Source organism: Eretmochelys imbricata, chromosome 2, assembly GCF_965152235.1.
Source record: "Eretmochelys imbricata isolate rEreImb1 chromosome 2, rEreImb1.hap1, whole genome shotgun sequence".
In the NCBI taxonomy this organism is placed as follows: Eukaryota; Metazoa; Chordata; order Testudines; family Cheloniidae; genus Eretmochelys; species Eretmochelys imbricata.
Window position 1 is genome coordinate 43970056 of NC_135573.1, and position 23570 is coordinate 43993625.

Sequence of the window (23570 nt, forward strand, 5' to 3'; positions counted from 1 at the left end):
AGTGCCTCCACTAGAGCTGTGGACCCTCAAAGCCCTAAGGTCCTGATGTACGGGGAGATGTCAGCAAACCAGTAAAGTGACTGAAACCACTATGGCTTATTGCTAAAAGCAGCCAAGTCAGCAGGCTGTAAATTGGCCAATCAGCAGTCTCAGTTTGACCAAGGCAGGAGGGGAGGGGGTTTTGGGTGCCACAGAAAGGGCAGCTTGACCCTGTGTCCTTCCTGATAAGAATTGTGTTGAAGTAGCTGATACATGCATTTTAGAAGAGCAGGATGTGCCCCAGGAATGTCTACTGGGGCCTCAAGGCTGCAAACTCTGGAAAAACCCACACCTGGTTAATCAATAATCAGAAGGAGCCTCTTGCTTGACCATTGGAACTGCTTGCTTAACAAGGTTTCTTTAAGGGACATGTCATTCTATTACTAATGTATAAATAAGGGGAAAAAGTTTGAGGTAGTTGGACTCTTTCTGGACTCTCCTTCTGGATATATCTTGCAGGCCCCACCAGCAGACGGAAGATTTGGCCACCAGAAGCCTGCTGCTGTGCCACTCAAGAGCCACACTCAGCTTTGGTAATTATCAAGGATTGGGGGTGTTTTACTAACCTGTTGTGGAGGTGTGTATAAGTGCTTGAGACTAAGTAAAGTTTAGCCTTAAGTGAAAGCACTCTTGTGTTGTCCTGTTTGTGCCAACCATCTATCGCTTGGACAGCCGTGTCTCCCCTGATTTATTTCCTGACGCCATCTCACACAGAGTAAAAATTACCAAGAGCTTTGGGTTGAAAGAACTCTGGGTAACACTGACCCTGATGAAGTCCACCAGGAAGGTGTGATTGCAGAGCCATTGGCCATTATCTTTGAAAACCTGGGGGAAGGGAGGTCCTGGACAACTGGAAAAAGGCAAATATAGTGCCCATCTTTAAAAAAGGGAAGAAGGAGAATACAGGGAATTACAGACGGGTCAACATCACTTCAATCCCTGGAAAAATCATGGAGCAGGTCCTCAAGGAATCCATTTTGAAGCACTTGGAGGAGAGGAAGGTGATCAGGAACAGTCAACATGGATTCACCAAGAGCAAGTCATGCCCAACCAACCTGATTGCCTTCTATGATGAGATAACTGGCTCTATGGATATGGGAAAAGTGGTAGACATGATATACCTTGACTTTAGCAAAGCTTTTGATATGGTCTTCCACAGTATTCTTGCCAGCAAGTTAAAAAAGTATGGATTGGATGAATGGATGATAAGGTGGATAGAAAGCTGGCTAGATCGTAGGGCTCAATGGGTAGTGACTAATTTAGTTGGGGTTGCTCCTGCTTTGAGCAGAGGGTTGGACTAGATGACCTCCTGAGGTCTCTTCCAACTCTAATCTTCTGTGATTCCATGATTGATTCTATGAAGGCTGCCGAGGCGCTGGGTGACAAGCTGGTAGATAGTGTTCCAATGGATCTCTGCCTGTGTTCCTTTAGAAGATTTGTCAAAATTGGCATGTTCCCAAGAAATGTTTAGATTTAGATGAATCTGCATTTTCTCATGGAAAAGTGTTTCATCAGAAAATTTCCAACGAGTTCTATAATTGATACAGTGTTAAGGCAGTTAAAGCAATCATCCATGCAGGTGTCTAGTGTGGTACTATGTCCTACCATGTGGAGAACCTGAATCCCAGGAGTACAAGATCAACCTGACAGTGAATAGTGCAGAAGAAAGACAAAGGGTTAGGGTGAGGTTAAGACTGGCAATTGGAAGAGAAGACTGGCAGTTGGAAGAGGAGGGACAGGAACAACAAGGACTGTGTGAAATCATCATGTGTTTATCATGCCATTTTTCTAACTGTGTTTTGTCTGTTTTCACAGACCCAATACTTTTGTATTTTCATTAAATCAGTAATTTGATTGTGAAAGCTAAGGAAATTCAATGAAATCCATTTCACTTTGAAATGGTCCTGTTCTCCTTGGAAATTATCCATTTAATGCAAAATCAGGACCCATTTCCAACTGGCAATATAATTTAAAAATTGCTCAAATGTTAAGTCCTTTGAATTTAGTACAAATATTTTGCAAACCTTTCCTGAAAACCATTATGGAAGAGAGACAAGGACCTTAGAGAAAAATGAGAAGCAAGGTTGAGGAGGAAAAAAGAGAAGGGAGACAATGAAGCTACTGTGCAGCTCTTATCTTTCAAAATGAAGAAGAGAGGTAGGGAAATTGCTGATTTAAAAGTGAGAAAATATCTGCTAGAAAGAGGGAGGAGAGAAAAGAGAAACAGAAAGATGAAGAGGATACAGTGAAAAGAAGGGATAAAAATATACAACAAAGAGTCAGAAGATTGCTGATGATCTGGGTCTTGGGTGAGCCTCTTACTAATGAAGCATGTCTTTAATCCCTGTAAAGGAGGACCTTGGCATTTAACATGTAAACCAGTAGCTAAAGATTTAATCTGAAGCCTATTGAAGTTAATGAGTGTCTTTCCACTGACTTAAGTGGGCTTGTAATCCACTTCAACTGCAGGAGGTTAGTGGGGACCTAAAGATTCCCCAACCCTTTCTCCTCATAAACACTTGTTATGTAAAGTTAGTTAATTAAGTCTGTGGTGTATCCCAAAGAATCATCTCACTTACTCTTCTTGAATTGTATTGTGGTGATAATGGTGGTCAAGAACAGGTTAAATGTGGGGAAGAAGCAGCACAAAACTGTTTCAGAACCCATGCCAAAAAGGGATGGTCAGCTTGCCTTGTTCAGATTTTCAGCCCTGACCATGACTTTGAGGATCTGCCATGAGCGGAGCTCTCTTCTTGCATTCCTCACCAGTGCCTCTAGGTGCACGGGGCAGATGAGCTACATAGCTCGTGTAGCCTGACCCCCTCTCCTTTTCAAGAGACTTTTCAGCAGCATATGAGAAGGAAGAGAGGAGACAGGGCCAAGCTGCTCTTCATTGGGCGGGATTCTGGGAGCCGCTGCATGCGCCTTCTGTCATTGCTGTGCCTGTCTACACAGCCCATGCCTGGAGCCTGAAGTGCTAGTACTGGAGGAGTGCATGGAGCCCTTGGGTGGGAATGAGTACGGAATTGATGTGTTTTATTGGTGTGTGCATCAGGGGGAGATGAGAAGATGGGGCTAGAAGAATATTTTACCCAAGGAATGGATCATAAACTGGGGCAGAAAAATTCATCACTGTGGAGAATGGAACTCTAGTAGGAAAAGAAAATAGTTCAGTCATGAGCCAGAGGGTAGAATGTTACCTAGCAAATCAGCCACCACACAGGGTTTCCTACCTAAGAGTGCCTAGGCCCAAGCCTGCTTAAGTTTTAACATCTGACAAGATTAAACCCTGAGCATTTTGAGGTTTCCAATCCCTAAATAGCTATGGTTTAAAGCTAGTGTAAATGCTCTGGGCTTGATTCACAGTTACACTAAGGCCTCCTTTACCTTGCTTTGGCATTCTTGAAGTGGGTAGAAATGCTCCCCAAGAACAACACCTTCATAGGGGGTCTTCCAAGCAGTGTTGATTTGTGTAAGTGACCTGCTCTGGCCCTGCTTTCAGCCCCCAGCCAGCACAGGGAGGGGATCAGGGCATTTTGGGAGTGCACTTCACAGCATGGACCATTCTTTGCTTCTCATGGCCAGTAGGGTGTGATGGGAAGCAAAACATAGTACTGCATGGTCTCAGATTACTTGGAGCACAAAAGTGGCTTAAAGCCTCCTTTGTCCTGTCTCTGTCCCATCCCTGACCCAAGCACAAGGATGGAGGAACTGAGAATCGGGATCTTGGACTTTACTTTGGCTTGAATTGCTGATCTGAGATCATCCCTCTCTTTCTCACATAATTAATCTCACTAGATCTACAGTAGTGTTATGCACTAAAAATACTGAGAGGAGATCATCTTTAAGGGGACAGTATTGCAAATGTTTTGGTTATTTTTTGTTGACCAAAGCAGAGGGATAAAAAGCCCTGAGTGTGTGTGGCATTCCAGGAAATGTAGTCTACATTTTTTTAAAAAAAATTCAAGACTGGACACAAAAGATTTTCTGAAACTTGGAGCCTACAGGGCTAAATCTACTTTCTTGTTCAAATGAAGTGGACATAGAGTATAATTTGACAATATAACTAAAGATGAGTCAGTTGGAGTTGCTTATAATTCTGGGAATAAGGAATGCTGGGAATTTAATTCAGGAGCTTGTCCCATTGCAATTCTCCAGCTTGTATATGTTTTCTGTATGTTTACAGTGTGATTAAAGGGACATTTAAAATCTCCTTGCAGGCTAGATTTGTTAGCCACTGGGAAATACAATTGAAAATCTGGGATCCCTCTGATTACAGAATTGATTTCTGTCTTTTTTTAAATTATTGCCAATCATCCTGTTTTTTAACATAGTCAAATCTTGGTGTAGACAAAGAGCCCAAAAGTTTCCATTATGGGATGTTCTCAGTTCACTTGGCATGGATTGTATTTTTTTCCCCTCTCCAAGATGTTGTATTCTGCACATGAGCACCCACTCTGCATGTACTGTATAGCAAAACTGCACACACAGCACTTGTGCTGGCCAGTTATAGCCTGAAAGGTGACAATGGTAATTTCAGCCACAATCCAACAATACAGTTAGCACCTGCATAACTTCAAGTATGAGTAGTCCCCTTCAGCGTCAATTACCTTATTATCCATTCCTGTTTTGATGGAATAGGTGGCTTGTCTAAATTTCATGGGTATTTTAAAATCAGAGAGACTAGCAGTAATAAAAGAGGCAGAAACCACTTGTTTTTGAGTCACTCCTGCAATCCTTGTTTTTTCAAGTGAGTAAAAGTTGACTTTGATGCTTTAAAGTTAAGAACCTATCTCCTGAAACATTAAATATATTTATTTACATCCTTACATAAGGGTGTGTTTTCATCAAAATCACTTTTCTGTGTGTGGGAATTTTGGTGGTCATAAAAATAGTGTTAATTGTGATGCTGGTGAATGTGATAAAGATGCCTATGCTCTGGGAACTTTAATGAAATGACTAAACTCTTTTCTCACAGGTCTTTCAACACCCATTGGATAATAACGCTTTTCAGTTACTGTTGACCATGAATGAAGCTAATGAACCCTAGAGATGAAAGGTTCTACATCCTTTAATAATCCTATGAACCACACACAAATAAAAAAAGGAATCAGATAAAATTTTGCTGTCAGCCGGAGTTTCATTACAAGCATATTTTCTTGAAATGTGTTGAATGAACTGATAACTGTCTTGCTTATTTTCTGCAGCACTATTTGAGCCCTTTATTACAATTGTGTGCATTTATCTGAGTTACAGCTAACTTCTGGCTAATTATGCAGATGATATGTGAAGTTCCTGCAAAATTCCTTTTCTCATTTCAGTTCAGTGCACAAATAATAGCAAAACTAACATACAGCTGTAGACTTGAAGGTAGAAGTAGGTTATATGCTGCTGGCACACTCTGACTTACATTAGAGGGAGGAGAGAACTTTCTCCTCCCTCTTTATGGATTCCCTAATCTATTTTTACAAAAATGTATTGACCACCTCAACCGACTTTTAAACAGGGAACTGGGTATATTGGGTCAAATTCTCTTTTGGCATAACTCTATGGAAGTGATTTTGAAATGACTTCATTGGAATTACACCACATTAAAATTTGTTCCAGTATATCCAGAAAGAGTATTAGGCTCTTGTTTTTAATTTAAAAAGTTTTAAATGTTTTCCTTCCTTCCTTCCCAAGAAGCCAGTTAACCCAGACCATCTGTGTTCTTCCCAGTGGACTTGCTTTTCCATAGCAGAGTCTTATGCTAAGACCAGCATTCCCAGTGAGAACACAAAGGGCCAGATTTTCAAACATTGGCCTCAGTTTTTTCCACATCTTCTGACAACCTCCTTCTTACCAATTACCAACACCTTCTACTCTCATCTTCCAGGGCTTTTGCAATGCTGCCTCTCTCCCTGTGTCTGTTCTTGACTGTTCTGGCATCACCCCATCTCCTTTGCTCCTCCCCAGTGAGCCCAGCCTTGTCCATCCATTTGTCAGCTTCTCTCACAAGCCTCTATATTGCCCTCTGTGCATGGGATGTGCTCCTTGAACAACGGCTCCTTTTCCTCCTTCAAATCTCTCCTCAAGAGCCACCTCTGCTACCGGAAGTGTAAAACATCAGCCAGTTAATGATGGCATGCGGGGCAGATGGTTTAGAGGCATTTGTTTATCTATTGATTCAAATGATAAGGAGGATTATTTGGATTCTAAAAAACTGACAGTGGATGCAATGGGGTTAAATGTGAACTCTGGTGGGCCAGGGAGTGAGGAAAGGGGCAGCACCCCAAGAACAGGGGAGAATAGAGGATGTTTTCATCTTTTTTAATATGATCCCAGTTACAGGTGCCTGTAATCTGAACTCTCAGTCATAAAGGCAAGAAGATGCAGACAGCCCTGCAGGCAGTGTCAATGTCTGGAAGATGGAAGCAGCAGTGTCCTGGCAGGAAGGGAACATGAGCTCACCTATATAACACCACTACTAAGTGATAATAGTTATCCTTGCTTCGATGCTCCCATCCTGCTCCTCCCTCTTTGTTAGTACAACAGGCAGCAGACTTTGGGAGGTCCTGCATCTGTCTCTTTAGGACTGATCCAAAGCATACTAAAGTCAATGGAAAAACTCCCAATGGATATTGAAAGGACCTCTGTGCTTCACTCTCACCTCTTTCTAATCCTGTGACAAAACAACAACACAATCATCAAAGGGTCTTTTTTAAAATACGTAGTTTTCTTGGCATGGAAATTTAACAACAGTGAGATTTTTGTCTCACAGAGCAGTAAATTGCTTCATTCTCAAAACAAGCTGGGAAAGTCTGCAAAATAGCGGAGGCCCTGTCTACACTACAAATACAGCCATGTCAGTTAATCTGGTTTCACCTTGGTTTTCCTCCAAGTCTCATTGCAACAGGGTTCCATTTTGTGACACAGACTGGATCTTAACCTTCTTCCATAACCATGTAAAAGGCCAGATGGTCTTTAACAAGGCTTTAGCCTTCTTATAAGCTACAGTTAATGTCTATACTAACATTGAAACCTGTTTTACCTGGGTTTGGGTAAAGATGTGCTGTAAGCATATTCCCTGATGTGGCTGTATTTGTGTTATTGACTACCTTGGAAATCTCCTGTTAATCCTCACCTCTAACCCTGTTTTGGCATGCATGCTCTCAAAGTAATTTCACTGCTGACACCAAAGTTACTTTGGGTTGACACCAGTGTAACGGAGAGCAGAATCTGTCCTTGGGGACTTTAGTAGTAGAGCTTAATTTCTGTGGAGAAAGTGTCATTGTGCACTCTGAAAGTTACTACATGATGCAGAATGATTGCTTTAGAAACTAGTTATCATGTCAGTCACTTAGCCTCAGCTGTGTCAGGTTATGAAATAATGAGACGCAATTCTCAAAAATGCCAGCTTCTGATACTGTTGCTCGTGCTGAGTAGCTCCTAACTCCATTGACAGTCCCACTGAAATTAATAAGACTATTTTCAGAGTAAGGTACTCATCAACATGAGTAAGGGTATCAGGCATTGGCTGTAAACTATCACATAGAATATATTTCTGAAAAAAGAATAAAGCAAGAAGAAAAGGCAATGAAATAAAGCTGCTAAAATTGCAGTACCTCTTGCTCTGTCACAAGTTGTACTTCTCGTTATGTTTCCTGTTGCCTTTCACAAGGCCGATGACTCTGCATGAACTGCTCAGGGGTTAATCAGTTTGGTTTACTTAAAAATTCTAAACTGCAATAAAAACATTTTAGCACCTAAGAGGAAAGATTGCTGGTGAAAAACTGAAGATACATGATTTATCGCTCCCCTCACAAATAAAATTTATTCATTGCATCCACCAGCCATCACACAGATGGTCAGAAAATTGGCTTTGTGTAGGGATGTGGATTCAGGCATGAATATTAATATGAGACAGATGTAAACGCATATTAATATGCATTTGCTTTGCATGGACTGACATTACAATATTTTCATTAAAGAATCCGTGTTTGAAATGGAAAGTATAGGTCACCTTTTAAAAAACATAAAATAGTATGATACAACATATTTATCATTTCCTGAAACAACATCAGTAACAAAAATAAATAAATAAATAAAATGAAAGGAACAGTAACTGACAAATTTTTAGCAGAATATTGTGGATGCAACAATAATTGATGAATAGAAAGATCTGCTTATTTTGCTTTGCTGTTAAGTCACATTTTCTTCCTTTTTCTTTCTGGTGCACATGCTGTTATTTTATCTGAAATGAATACAGCAGTGTTCAGGTGATATATGTAGAATTATACATAAGCATAAAGCAAATTTAAACTAAATTAGCTAGGTTAACTAAACTAATTCTACCTCAAAGTACATCTTCCAGTGTCTTGCTGTTTTTCCAATGTCAGTAATGCATAAAGACCTAAGATTTATGAAGGTACAGTACTTAGAGTGTTTTCTGTGTGGGACAATGTTTATGCTCACATCGGTGTTGGTATCTGTATAGAGTTAGTATCTGTTTATGGTAACATCATAAGTTCTCCCAAGTGTGTGATGTTCTAAAATTTTATTCAGATATTTGCTAGCACATTTGCAAAAATTTTGTAAAAAAAATATTGTTTAATGGGGAAAATTGAGCAATTTTATTTGTGAATAAAAACACACGTGTTCCAATCAGTAGCCAGTTAGATCAGAGTATCTGAATATATAGGTTTATAATGATAATCTGAATGCACAGTACACCGAAGCTAGGTTTAATGGTAGTATCAGATTATCTGATGTTATCTAATCTCATGCATTTTTGTTGTCTAGAGATCATGGGGGGAGAGATGGATGGAAAATATGTTCATAGACAGCTCTGCTGAAGGACTATGGGCTGGATTCTGTTAACAGTGAAGTCCAATAGCAAAACCCATGTATCCTCCTGTACTCTGCACTTGCAGGGGATGGATTCAGTAATCTAGTTAATTGTTCTGTGACTCTGTAAAATGAAGATGGCAAAAGTTCTAATGTGATTTATATAGCTCCATTGGCTAGAGATAAATCGTATGTGGAAATGGATTTAAATGGAAAATGGAAATAATGATGTATATGCCAACCATTGGAAAGCTCAGATGAAAACCACTATATATTGTGGGCCAGATCCATAGCTGAGAATGGGGAGAGCTTGGAACAGCTGAGGAGACGTGGATACAAAGGTACCTTTTACATGCCCCTGATCTTGGGGCTGTTCTGCACTGGGCTCATCTGCCACTACTTCCAGGTGGCTCTAATTGGCACCAGTTGCCAGAGGAGCCAAGGTGCCATTACAGAAGCCAGGTGAATCAATAGGTGAAAGGTTTCAGAGTGGTAGCTGTTAGTCTGTATCAGCAAAACAACGAGGAGTCCTTGTGGCACCTTAGAGACTAAATTTGTTAGTCTCTAAGGTGCTACAAGGACAAGAGGTGAAAGGACATTCTTACCAAACAGACTTTTCCCAAGCCACTACCCCATGCACTGACTGCTATGTTAATTCTGTGCTTCCTGAGGATACCCTAAGGGTATGTCTACACTACGAAATTAGGTCGAATTTATAGAAGTCTGCTTTTAGAAATTGTTTTTATATATTCGAGTGTGTGTGTCCCCACAGAAAATGCTCTAAGTGCATTAAGTGCATTAACTCGGCGGAGTGCTTCCACAGTACCGAGATAAGCGTCGACTTCCGGCGTGTTGCACTGTGGGTAGCTATCCCACAGTTCCCGCAGTCTCCACTGCCCATTGGAATTCTGGGTTGAGATCCCAATGCCTGATGGGGCTAAAACATTGTCGCGGGTGGTTCTGGGTACATATCGTCAGGCCCCCGTTCCCTCCCTCCCTCCATGAAAGCAGCAGCAGACAATCGTTTGGCGCCTTTTTTCTTGAGTTACCTGTGCAGACGCCATACGACGGCAAGCATGAAGCCCGCTCAGGTAACCATCACCATATTCTCCTGGGTGCTGGCAGACGTGGTACTGCATTGCTACACAGCAGCAGCAACCCCTTGCCTTGTGGCAGCAGACGGTGCAATAGGACTGGTAGCCGTCATCGTCATGTGTGAGGTGCTCCTAGCCGCGTCGGCCAGGAGCGCCTAGGCAGGCATGCGTGCAGGGACTACATTAGAAGTGACGTGACCAGGTCATTCTCTTTAGTCCTGCAGTCAGTTCTATTGAACCATCTTATGGAGAGCAGGCAGGCGATATGGATTGCTAGCAGTCCTATTGTACCATCTTCTGCCGGGCAGGCAAGAGGTGAGGATGGCTAGCAGTCCTATTGTGCCATCTTCTGCCGAGCAGCCATGATATGTGGATGGCTTGCAGTCCTTCTGAACCATCTGCTGTCAGCCAAAGATGTAAAAGATAGATGGAGTGGATCAAAACAAGAAATAGACCAGATTTGTTTTGTACTCATTTGCTCTCTTCCCCTTCCCACCCTCCCCCCGCCCCCGTCTAGGGAACTCATTCCTCTAGGTCACACTGCAGTCACTCACAGAAAAAGGTGCAGCGAGGTAAATCTAGCCATGGATCAATCAGAGGCCAGACCAACCTGCTTGTTCCAATAAGAACAATTACTTAGGTGCTCCATTTCTTATTGGAACCGTCCGTGAAGTCCTGCCTGAAATACTTCTTGATGTAAAGCCACCCCCTTTGTTGATTTTAATTCCCTGTAAGCCAACCCTGTAAGCCATGTCATCAGTCGCCCCTCCCTCCGTCAGAGCAACGGCAGACAATCGTTCCGCACCTTTTTTCTGTGCAGATGCCATACCAAGGCAAGCATGGAGGCTGCTCAGCTCACTTTGGCAATTAGGAGCACATTAAACACCACATGCATTATCCAGCAGTATATGCAGCACCAGAACCTGGCAGAGCGATACTGGGCGAGGAGGCGACATCAGCGCGGTCACGTGAGTGATCAGGACATGGACACAGATTTCTCTGAAAGCATGGGCCCTGCCAATGCATGCATCATGGTGCTAATGGGGTAGGTTCATGCGGTGGAATGCCGATTCTGGGCTCAGGAAACAAGCACAGACTGGTGGGACTGCATAGTGTTGCAGGTCGGGGACGATTCCCAGTGGCTGCGAAACTTTCGCATGCATAAGGGCACTTTCATGGAACTTTGTGACTTGCTTTCCCCTGCCCTGAAGCGCATGAATACCAAGATGAGAGCAGCCCTCACAGTTGAGAAGCGAGTGGCGATAGCCCTGTGGAAGCTTGCAACGCCAGACAGCTACTGGTCAGTTGGGAATGAATTTGGAGTGGGCAAATCTACTGTAGGGGCTGCTGTGATGCAAGTAGCCCATGCAATCAAAGATCTGCTGATATCAAGGGTAGTGACCCTGGGAAATGTGCAGGTCATAGTGGATGGCTTTGCTGCAATGGGATTCCAATGTGGTGGGGCCATAGACGGAACCCATATCCCTATCTTGGCACTGGAGCACCAAGCTGGCGCGTACATAAACCGCAAGGGGTACTTTTCAATAGTGCTGCAAGCTCTGGTGGATCACAAGGGACGTTTCACCAACATCAATGTGGGATGGCCAGGAAAAGTACATGATGCTCGCATCTTCAGGAACTCTGGTCTGTTTCAAAAGCTGCAGGAAGGGACTTTATTTCCAGACCAGAAAATAACTGTTGGGGATGTTGAAATGCCTATATGTATCCTTGGGGACGCAGCCTACCCCTTAATGCCATGGCTCATGAAGCCGTACACAGGCAGCCTGGACAGTAGTCAGGAACTGTTCAACTACAGGCTGAGCAAGTGTAGAATGGTGGTAGAATGTGCATTTGAACGTTTAAAGGCACACTGGCGCAGTTTACTGACTCGCTTAGACCTCAGCGAAACCTATATTCCCACTGTTATTACTGCTTGCTGTGTGCTCCACAATATCTGTGAGAGTAAGGGGGAGACGTTTATGGCAGGGTGGGAGGTTGAGGCAAATCACCTGGCTGCTGGTTATGTGCAGCCAGACACCAGGGCAGTTAGAAGAGCACAGGAGGGCGCGGTACGCATCAGAGAAGCTTTGAAAACCAGTTTCATGACTGGACAGGCTACGGTGTGAAAGTTCTGTTTGTTTCTCCTTGATGAAACTCCCTGCCCCTTGGTTCACTCTACTTCCCTGTAAGCTAACCACCCTCCCCTCCTCCCTGCGATCACTGCTTGCAGAGGCAATAAAGTCATTGTTGCTTCACATTCATGCATTCTTTATTCATTCATCACACAAATAGGGGGATGACTACCAAGGTAGCCCAGGAGGGGTGGTGGAGGAGGGAAGGAAAATGCCACACAGCACTTTAAAAGTTTACAACTTTAAAATTTATTGAATGCCAGCCTTCTGTTTTTTGGGCAATCCTCTGTGGTGGAGTGGCTGGTTGGCCGGAGGTCCCCCTACCGCGTTCTTGGGCGTCTGGGTGAGGAGGCTATGGAACTTGGGGAGGAGGGTGGTTGGTTACACAGGGGCTGTAGCGGCAGTCTGTGCTCCAGCTGCCTTTGCTGCAGCTCAACCATACACTGGAGCATACTGGTTTGATCCTCCAGCAGCCTCAGCATTGAATCCTGCCTCCTCTCATCACGCTGCCGCCACATTTGAGCTTCAGCCCTGTCTTCAGCCCGCCACTTACTCTCTTCATCCCGCCACTTCTCCTCCCGGTCATTTTGTGCTTTCCTGCACTCTGACATTATTTGCCTCCATGCATTCGTCTGTGCTCTGTCAGTGTGGGAGGACAGCATGAGCTCAGAGAACATTTAATCACAAGTGCGTTTTTTTTTTCTTTCTAATCTTCACTAGCCTCTGGGAAGGAGAAGATCCTGTGATCATTGAAACACATGCAGCTGGTGGAGAAAAAAAAAGGGACAGCGGTATTTAAAAAGACACATTTTATAAAACAGTGGCTACACTCTTTCAGGGTAAACCTTGCTGTTAACATTACATACATAGCACATGTGCTTTCGTTACAAGGTCGCATTTTGCCTCCCCCTACCGCGTGGCTACCCCCTCAACCCTCCCCCCTCCCCGTGTCTAACAGCGGGGAACATTTCTGTTCAGCCACAGGCAAACAACCCAGCAGGAGCGGGCACCTCTGAGTGTCCCCTGAAGAAAAGCACCCTATTTCAACCAGGTGACCATGAATGATATCTCACTCTCCTGAGGATAACACAGAGAGATAAAGAACGGATGTTGTTTGAATGCCAGCAAACATACACTGCAATGCTTTGTTGTACAATGATTCCCGAGTACGTGCTACTGGCCTGGAGTGGTAAAGTGTCCTACCATGGAGGACGCAATAAGGCTGCCCTCCCCAGAAACCTTTTGCAAAGGCTTTGGGAGTACATCCAGCAGAGCCTCGAATGCCAGGGCAAATTAATCCTTTCATATGCTTGCTTTTAAACCATGTATAGTATTTTAAAAGGTACACTCACCAGAGGTCCCTTCTCCGCCTGCCGGGTCCAGGAGGCAGCTTGCGTGGGTTCGGGGGGTACTGGCTCCAGGTCCAGGGTGAGAAACAGTTCCTGGCTGTCGGGAAACCGGTTTCTCCGCTTACTTGCTGTGAGCTATCTACAACCTCCTCACCGTCATCATCATCTTCTTCGTTCCCAAAACCTGCTTCCGTGTTGCCTCCATCTCCATTGAAGGAGTCAAACAACATAGCTGGGGTAGTGGTGGCTGAACCCCCTAAAATGGCACGCAGCTTATCATATAAGCGGCATGTTTGGGGCTCTGACCCGGAGTAGCTGTTCGCCTCTCTGGTTTTCTGGTAGGCTTGCCTCAGCTCCTTAAGTTTCACGCGGCACTGCTTTGGGTCCCTGTTATGGCCTCTGTCCTTCATGCCCTGGGAGATTTTGACAAAGGTTTTGGCATTTCGAAAACTGGAACGGAGTTCTGATAGCATGGATTCCTCTCCCGATACAGCGATCAGATCCCGTACCTCCCGTTCAGTCCATGCTGGAGCTCTTTTGCGATTCTGGGACTCCATCATGGTCAGCTCTGCTGATGAGCTCTGAATGGTCACCTGCAGCTTGCCACACTGGCCAAACAGGAAATGAGATTCAAAAGTTCGTGGTTCTTTTCCTGTCTACCTTGCCAGTGCATCTGAGTTGAGAGTGCTGTCCAGAGCGGTCACAATGGAGCACTCTGGGATAACTCCCGGAGGCCAATACCATTGAATTGTGTCTACAGTATCCCAAATTCGACCAAGGAAGGCCAATTTAAGTGCTAATCCACTTGTCAGGGGTGGAGTAAGGAAATTGATTTTAAGAGCCCTTTAAGTTGAAAAAAAGGGCTTCATCATGTGGACCGGTGCAGGTTTACATCGATTTAACGCTGCTAAATTCGACCTAAAGTCCTAGTGTAGACCAGGGCTAATGCTAGGTGCATCAGTCAGGTTTAGATCTGCTTTGTGCTGGTGCAGCTGCCCAAAGCTGTCAGAAGGTGGCTCAGGACTGTGATCTGTAAATATCAAGTATTATTATTACATCTACTGTATAATTCTCTCTCTCTCTCTCACACACACTATATATGTAATATTGGTGAGTTGTAAATGTTGTATTGGAATGGGCTTGGGATAGGGTTACAAATGCCAAAGCCAAAATGATTTATGCAGGTCATTCCAAATGTGTGCCAATGAACTCTTTTTACCACATTGCACTACTGTATCTTTTGTATATGTCACATGTTTTATTAATGTTTTTAGAGATGTTGTTGGCATTCTTTATGTTTTTCATACCCTTTCATCTGTGAGTCAGTGGTAAATAATGGGCTTTATACTCAGGTGTGCAGGGCAGCACTAGGGGTCGGACCAAGGTGGCTTTCACCATATTTTTGTCCCTTCTATCCTATGACCAATGTCCCCCTCAGTGCCAACTTGTAACAACCCATTAGGGTCCATTATAATGCCAAAGAATGACCAGAGCACAGGGCACTCCAGACACTTGCTATCACAGTTATGGCCCACTCTGTTCTGGCTTTGTCACACTCAATGCATTGCTGGCAGTACATCACTCCAGGGTTCCCCCTACACTGGAAGAATCTTCAGCTGCCTATTTAAGCTAGCTTTCCAGTCCCTTTATAGGATGAGAGTGGGTTCTAAGATCTGGTCCCATATATTTTAGGAACCTCTAAAATACCCCCCAAATATATTTTCAATAAATAATAATGTCCCATAGCAGCTATGGCCACAGCCCTTCTGCATTTCTTGCATAGGATCCTGGGGTCTCCGAATAAACATGGAGCCTGTGGCCTTTTCTCTAACCTCCTCCCAGATGGTTGAAAAGTCTGTGTGTAGTGGTGGTGGGGGGTGGTGGGGTGGGGAGATTTTACATTTGCTTCTCATTTTTACATTTTTCTTTTACTACCTTCTAACTTTCTCAAAGTTTCAAGCAGAAAACTGTTCTCTAACTCCTGAGAGCATGCCACCCTCATTCTCTCTATGGCCTAATATTCGCTAACTCTAACTCAGCTGTCATGAAACAATGGAAGAAAAGTAATGCAGTGGGGACCAAATACTCAGCTCATTATACAATTGTCAGCAGGGCATAAGTGATTTCAGTCTCCTAACATAATGTGTATCACAGGTAACTTCCTCAAATTTCCAGTCATGAATCTTACTAATTCAATAAACTATGGTCTGATTAATCTGTCAAACCAGTGAGTGACTAGCAATGCTTTAAGCAAATCTGCCCCCCACCCCCGTGAATCCTTTCCATTGTGGTTACATTTATACTGCATGTTTCTTTCAGCAGTGTGTAGTGTACATACCCACATAGGCTCCCTAGCATGAGTATAAATAGCAATGTAGACCAGGAGGCACAGCTTAGGTGAGTAAAGACACACCTAAAAGGTGTCAGCCCTACACAGCTCTCTACTTGCCCAGCCATGCCTCCCCATCTACACTGCTATTTTAGCTATGTAGTGTCCTGCTTCCTCTCTGCTGCTGGAGCTCTTCCCTCTGCAGGGAAAGACTTCAGCAGGGGGAATGGCTTCACCAAATCCCTGCTCCTGGATCCTTTCTGGCAGGAGGGAGGTAGCTAGGAAAGGTTCAGCCTTTTCCCATTGCCTTCCCTCTGCCATCATAGAATCATAGAATCACAGAATATCAGGGTTGGAAGGGACCTCAGGAGGTCATCTAGTCCAACCCCCTGCTCAAAGCAGGACCAATCCCCAATTAAATCATCCCAGCCAGGGCTTTGTCAAACCTGACCTTAAAAACTTCTAAGGAAGGAGATTCTACCACCTCCCTAGGTAACGCATTCCAGTGTTTCACCACCCTCCTAGTGAAAAAGTTTTTCCTAATATCCAACCTAAACCTCCCCCACTGCAACTTGAGACCATTACTCCTTGTCCTGTCCTCTTCTATCACTGAGAATAGTCTAGAACCATCCTCTCTGGAACCACCTCTCAGGTAGTTGAAAGCAGCTATCAAATCCCCCCTCATTCTTCTCTTCTGCAGACTAAACAATCCCAGTTCCCTCAGCCTCTCCTCATAAGTCATGTGTTCCAGACCCCTAATCATTTTTGTTGCCCTTCGCTGGACTCTCTCCAATTTATCCACATCCTTCTTGTAGTGTGGGGCCCAAAACTGGACACAGTACTCCAGATGAGGCCTCACCAATGTCGAATAGAGGGGGACGATCACGTCCCTCGATCTGCTCGCTATGCCCCTACTTATACATCCCAAAATGCCATTGGCCTTCTTGGCAACAAGGGCACACTGCTGACTCATATCCAGCTTCTCGTCCACTGTCACCCCTAGGTCCTTTGCCGCAGAACTGCTGCCTAGCCATTTGGTCCCTAGTCTGTAGCTGTGCATTGGGTTCTTCCGTCCTAAGTGCAGGACCCTGCACTTATCCTTATTGAACCTCATCAGATTTCTTTTGACCCAATCCTCCAATTTGTCTAGGTCCCTCTCTATCCTATCCCTGCCCTCCAGCGTATCTACCACTCCTCCCAGTTTAGTATCATCCGCAAATTTGCTGAAAGTGCAATCCACACCATCCTCCAGATCATTTATGAAGATATTGAACAAAACTGGCCCCAGGACCGACCCCTGGGGCACTCCACTTGACACTGGCTTCCAACTAGACATGGAGCCATTGATCACTACCCATTGAGCCCGACAATCTAGCCAACTTTCTACCCACCTTATAGTGCATTCACCCAGCCCATACTTCTTTAACTTGCTGACAAGAATACTGTGGGAGACCGTGTCAAAAGCTTTGCTAAAGTCAAGAAACAATACATCCACTGCTTTCCCTTCATCCACAGAACCAGTAATCTCATCATAGAAGGCGATTAGATTAGTCAGGCGTGACCTTCCCTTGGTGAATCCATGCTGACTGTTCCTGATCACTTTCCTCTCATGTAAGTGCTTCAGGATTGATTCTTTGAGGACCTGCTCCATGATTTTTCCAGGGACTGAGGTGAGGCTGACTGGCCTGTAGTTCCCAGGATCCTCCTTCTTCTCTTTTTTAAAGATTGGCACTACATTAGCCTTTTTTCCAGTCATCCGGGACTTTCCCTAAAGTCATCACCTTTCCCTAAAGCAGAGGAAGGCGTTGGCAGCGTGGGAGTTGCTGAAGCTTTTTCCCACTGTCTCCTCCCTGCCAGAGCCTTTCTCTTGACCTCCAGCAGCAGGGATAGACTCCACCACCTCTCCACTGCTGGAGCCTTCCTCTGCCCCAGGGAAAGACTCCGAGGAGGAGGGAGGGGGGAAAGGCTCTGCTAGCTCCTGGCTGCTGGAGCTTTTCTCCACTGAAGGCAAAGGCTCCAACAGCAGGGGGCAGTGAGGAAGGGCTCTGCCAGCTCTCCACAGCTAAAGCCTTTCTCCTCCATGGGGAAAGGCTCTGGCAGGTGGGGAGGCAGCTGGGAATTCCTTGCTGCAGTTAAAGGCTCTGGTAATGGGGATCTGCTGAAACTTTTCTCTGCTCTCTCCCCACTTTCATTGACATGTGTAGCTATACACTGCAGTGTGAGTGCAGCAGGCTTTTCACTGCAGCATATGGCTACACATACCTGTGACTCTCCACTACAGGCCCAAGATTCAGTGTGGATCCTTCCCTTCCCCACGCACTTCAACACAAATTCCCAGAGAACCTAGAGTACAACCTAGAGATGGTTGGTAATTCTCCATCAAAATGATTTTTTTGAAAACCAAAATGAAATATTTTACTTTGTTGAACTGGAGCTGAAACATTTTGTTTTGAGTCAGTTCAACATTAAATTGCATCTCTCTAGGATGCTGCATTGCCTCATGGGAATTAGTTTGAGTGCCCCATGCCTGATTCTCTCCTATGGTCCAGGCTTCCTGGCTAGACAACAGCTCTCATGATGTAATCTAGTCTTTCCTCTGAACATTTAGCCATTTCCAAATTGGAATTTTTCATTCTGTGAAAATTTTTGATATTTAAATTTTTTGTCCTGATTTGGGATTAAAACGAATGTTGAAATATTGGAACTTACCATGTGACAGAAATTCTGATTTTTGCTCAGCCCAAAAGTGAGCACTGCGCTATGGGAAATGGGCATGGTCAGAACATGTGGGAGACCCAATGAACGGTACCATTCTGTCAGCAAACTCTGCTGAGAGGAGTCTCTGGCTAAACACTAATGCTGTTCTTTACTGGTGCAAACCCAGAGAGAGGGTAGCAGTAACACTGCTCACTGTCTTCCATTGTGTTATATTCCCCCTGGGGTACAGGAGGCCATGCTAGCACATGTAGGTGTAATTTACAACTTCCTGCATCAGCTCCATTGGTTCTGGCCTAGTGTATGTCAGTTGATTTAACACCTTCTTACTCTAGCTACTTGCTTTTCTCTCTATAACCCTATCTTTTGGCCCCTTCAGATTGTAAATTACACCAGCTCACGTTCACTTACTTATGTTGACCAACCAAAGTGTAACTTACATCACTACTTACCCCATTCCTTTGGTGCTGCAACTGTAAGTGGAGTAGTCTTTACTAATCCCATACAATACTGGGTTTATTCTTGTTGTAAACTTAAATTTTCTTCAAGTTAATTCTTATAGGGTTAACAAAAACAAAGCTGGTTTTCCTAAACAAATATCAGATTGTTGATTTCTGAAGTCCTGGTGTCCATTTAACGTATGTGCTGGTATGTAAAGATGCACTGGTATGTTCACTGTTTGGTGTATTTTTCCATCACATGGCTCCTAATCAATATTTGCTTACTTTGCCCAATTTTACATACTATCTTATTACCTATTAATTGTGAAACAAGACAATGTGCTTGGCGCTGTACAAGTCACAAACCAATACAGTGCCTGCCCCAAAGAGCTTACAATCAAAATAATCTCTTCACCAAGATATAAAAAGCACCTATTTGGGAAGTAGTTTTAACTTGCACCTATTCTACTGCTAAGATTGTGTTATCTGCTGGAACATGCCATAAATCTTCTTGATCTTGCTCCACCTTGACCACTACTGACTTCTTTCATTAGAAACCTAGAGTTGAGGGAATAATTTGTAGAAAATAATGTATATTATGAATTTAGACTCTCTTTCTTTGCTGATTATGGATGAACTTCCTACAACTTGAATTTATTCATGATTCAGAGTTATTCACTGGATAATTTCTATAAATAATGCTTGGTTGTAGATTGTTTGCCAGCAAGTTGTCACAAGTATTGGAAAATCAAGATTCAAGCTGTTCTGGTTAGCTTTGATTGGACATGTTATTGTTTCTGTTTCTGATTGGATGACTATAACTCATACAATCAGGTTTCTATTGTGAACAATAGTGAGAGTTCAAAATTCATTTTCTATGAAGATTCTGCAATATTTTCTAATATTTGCTTTAAAACTGCTTCTTCTGTGAACATTCCTACCAGTAAACTCATTCACAGACAAGGAATATGAAAGAGATGAGAGAGGTACCTGCAGCCATGGGTCTGTCTGACCACTTGGCAGCTTCAAACTCCGCTACCAGGGTCATTCATGGCATCAGGTGTGTAGGGTGCAAACATGGCTGATGAGTGTGGAAAAAAATAACATGGGTCTGTAGCCAATGAGGTCACTATGAGAATGATGAGATGCATGCAGCTGAGAATCAGGGAGGCCCCCAGATGGGATAGGAAGGTCAGGGGTTGGACAGTGAACTTGTCACCATGGTTGAGAAGGCCAAGAGGATGGTTGGATGTATGAAGTCATAGAGCAGAGTGATCAGCAAGCAGGTTGGGAATTTGACACAGTTGTGTTTCGCAGGGGACTTGTGCACATTAGAACTCGGAACTGTGACTGAAAGAGTTTTCAAACACGGTTACAGTCAAACACAACTGTAAGATGGTTTGAGTCCCCACACAGTAGACTTACACAAATATTTCAACAGTGTTAAGAATCCTTGCAACATACAATTAATATGTGTATGGAGCTTACTGCCATAGCAAAAAGCATGAATGTAGGGGGTGGGATCCACAAAGGGACGTAGGCGTTGCAGCGCTGAATGTCACAAGCCCTAGAAAACTGGAGAAACAACACCGCAATCCACAAAGCTTAGTTAGGTGTGTAGGCTAATGAATATGGAGAGGTAGGTTTCAGAGTAACAGCAGTGTTAGTCTGTATTTGCAAAAAGAAAAGGAGTACTTGTGGCACCTTAGAGACTAACCAATTTATTTGAGCATAAGCTTTCGTGAGCTACAGCTCACTTCATCAGATGCATACTGTGGAAAGTACAGAAAAGCTTATGCTCAAATAAATTGGTTAGTCTCTAAGGTGCCACAAGTACTCCTTTTCTTTATGGAGAGATAGATGCCCTAGAATAGGATCAACAAAAGCCAGCAGGCTACGTGCGGAGCTGCCTAAAATGGCCAGTAGGAGATACCAAGGAAAGGGGTGTATGCTAAGCTCTCAGAGATAGGCTCCTATCTCTGAGAGCTGGGCTGCAGTGAGATGCCTAGCTCTGCTAACAATCCACAAATGGGACCATGTCACCTGGAGTCAGAAGGCTTAGACAGTTCTTGAGGGAATGAATTAGGCTCTTGCCTCACTCCACACAAAACAGGGATGGTGGTGGCAGCCACCTTATGTCTTTTAGCCCAGTGATTAGAACACTCACCTGGGTTGTGGGAGACCCAGATTCAATTTCCTCCTCTCTGCCAGAAAGGGAGAAAGGATTTGAACAGAGGGTCTCTCACCACTCCAGAGAGTGCGTGAACCATGAAGCTATGGGATAGTCTGATGTGGGAGTGACCTCAGTCTCTCCTGTTGAAGTTGTTCCACTTTGAATAAATAATGAAAGAGCAATTGCAGCAGGGAGACTGGAACTGGGATTTCCCAGCTCCCAGGTAGGTGCCCTAACCACTGGATGGCAGAATCATTCCCACTCTCTCGCCCTGGCCCGGAGACTAATGACATCGACAGACCCCTCCCTTCCTCTGATGGGGTGAGGGGCAGAGGTGAGGAGAACAGGATTCTCAGAGTAAGCTGCACAAGCCCCCGAAATGTACCTTTGTACAACACTTTGAGCTAATTTGAAAAGCCCTACAGGAGTGTGAAGCATTTATTAATAAACACATCAGAGGTGATTCATTTGTTAACTCTGCCAAAGGTGCAGGCCCAAGAACAGGAAGTCAGTGTTGGGCTTTACAGAGACCCAGGCAACCTGTGTAGATACCACTCAGTGAAAACATAGCGTGTTATAGTGGCAGCACACAGAGGCCCCTTCAGTGGTAACTACCCTCACTAACTCTCCCTAATGCAAAATTGCCTTCTTACAGAAACATTCTTTCCCAGCATGCATCTCAGGTTCTAACCCTTTAAATCTGGCAGAGGGAAGCAGCTGTGGCCCGGAAGTGGCCATTTTGTACCTGGTTGCTGCTTACTGAATTCTCTTTTTCCCTGTTAGCAAGTCTGATGCATTCAGTCTCTTTGTGACTTGAATGACTAGAGGACAAGAGACCTGAGAACTTAAAGCAATTCTCCCCAGCAGAGCTGCCAACAGCCCTGTTTTGGTTCTGACCATGTCCGTTTTTGAAAAAACAGATCATATAACTGCTGCACTAGCCAAGTCCCTGGGACGGACAGGCAGCCAAGCTGTTCTTCAGCCCACTCCCCTTGTCCTTGTCAGCTTTCTTTCTTAGATTCAGGCAGCTGGCTCCGTCTCCAGCATCCACCTCTCTACCGGGCTCAACAAGAGGCTTCCATGGAGACTGAAAGCAGAGGTCAGTCCTTTAGAGGAAATCGAAAGTGGGAGTAGATGGGGCACTATAGGAGGAGGAACGTGGAGAGGTGTTTGAGGGGAACTAGGAGTTATGAGGGAGCTGTGAGGGAACAGGAGAAAAATGCTTTTGAGGGACAACTCTTCAAATAAACCAGATGTCTGGGGGCTGCTGAAGGGCTTCATGTTTACTCTGGGTACTGAGTGATTTCTCTCTCCTCCCCTTCTTGCCCTTTCCAGCATCTAAATGGAAAATAACCTAAAAGCCAGCAGAATGAGGACAGAAATGAGGGGCAAATCCTGCAAACATTCACTCATGCTTAAATTTACTGACATGAGTAGCCCCACTGAAGTTAATTTAACTGCTTGTGCTTAAAGTTAAGCACTTGTGTAAGTGTTTGTAGGATTGGGGCCTGAGTGACTCCCCAGCACATTTGATCATTTTTAAGAAGGGAAAAGTTGTAGTTTGCCAATCACCCCTTTATTAGTAAACGGGGCATTTTGTTTGTGGCCAGCATGTTTTTTTCATTTGAAAATTTAATAATAATAATAATTAATAAATATCTGCCTTTTATACAGTACTTTTCATCAGTACACCTCAAAGCACTTTATGAAGGAGGTCAGTATCATCATCCCCATTTTACAGATGGGGAAACTCAGGTACAGGGAGGTGAAGTGACTTGTCCAGAAGGCAGTAGTAAAGTCAGGATTAGAATCAGGTTTCCTGAAACCCAGTCCAGTGCACTATTCTCTAGGCCACACTGACTCCCTAGCTGCTACCTTTCTGGTTGGTTTGTGTTTTAGTTGTAATTTTGTTTTTGCTATTAAAAAAGGAAGTATTTATAACTAGCCTATTTTTTCAAGTATAAATTGAAAACTTGTTTGGTGCTTGTTTGCTTTCATTTTTAAAAAGGAAAATGTATCTTGGCAGAATATTTTATCATTTAAAAAATGAAATGATTTCCCATAAACATGGATTTCCAATAGAAAACTGAGAAAAATAATTGGTTCAAACTAGGCTAGTGTTTTTTTTTTTTTTTTTTTTAAAGCAAGAAGAACTTTATAGTTAGACAGCATGGAATTACTGGTTACTATTTGTGTGAAGCATTAGGTCTCTTTCCTAGAGACACAACTATCATGTATAATATTTTGCATGACAATTATGTATTTATTTTATCTACTGCACATCCCTCCCTTGCAAAATTCCAGACCCCCTGCTGCACTCGCATCTATACAGCACAAGATGTTGCCTACAGAATGACACTCCTGACTCGAGCTGAGTGAAATGTGCAGGAAAGTAGTTCAGACACAGTCTTGTGAATTCTGAGTTACTTTTCAATGTAAGCATGTTTATAGCCCTTCTTACTCACTGTTCACC

At 43.8% G+C, this 23570-nt stretch overlaps 1 protein-coding gene across 4 annotated transcripts in view; it reads left to right on the forward strand.

Moving 5' to 3' along the window:
* Nucleotides 1-5104, forward strand: part of RBM12B (RNA binding motif protein 12B) — a 107109-nt gene extending 102005 nt beyond the window's left edge. For 3 of the 4 annotated variants that reach the window (XR_013345105.1, XR_013345097.1, XR_013345103.1), the window contains 2 exons: nt 499-572; nt 5018-5082. The gene's annotated coding sequence lies outside the window, so the exon portion shown is untranslated. Of the gene's footprint in view, nt 1-498; nt 573-5017 lie in introns of all 4 variants that reach the window. The other variant, XR_013345101.1, reaches the window with a different exon arrangement.
* The last annotated feature ends 18466 nt before the right edge of the window (nt 5105-23570 follow it).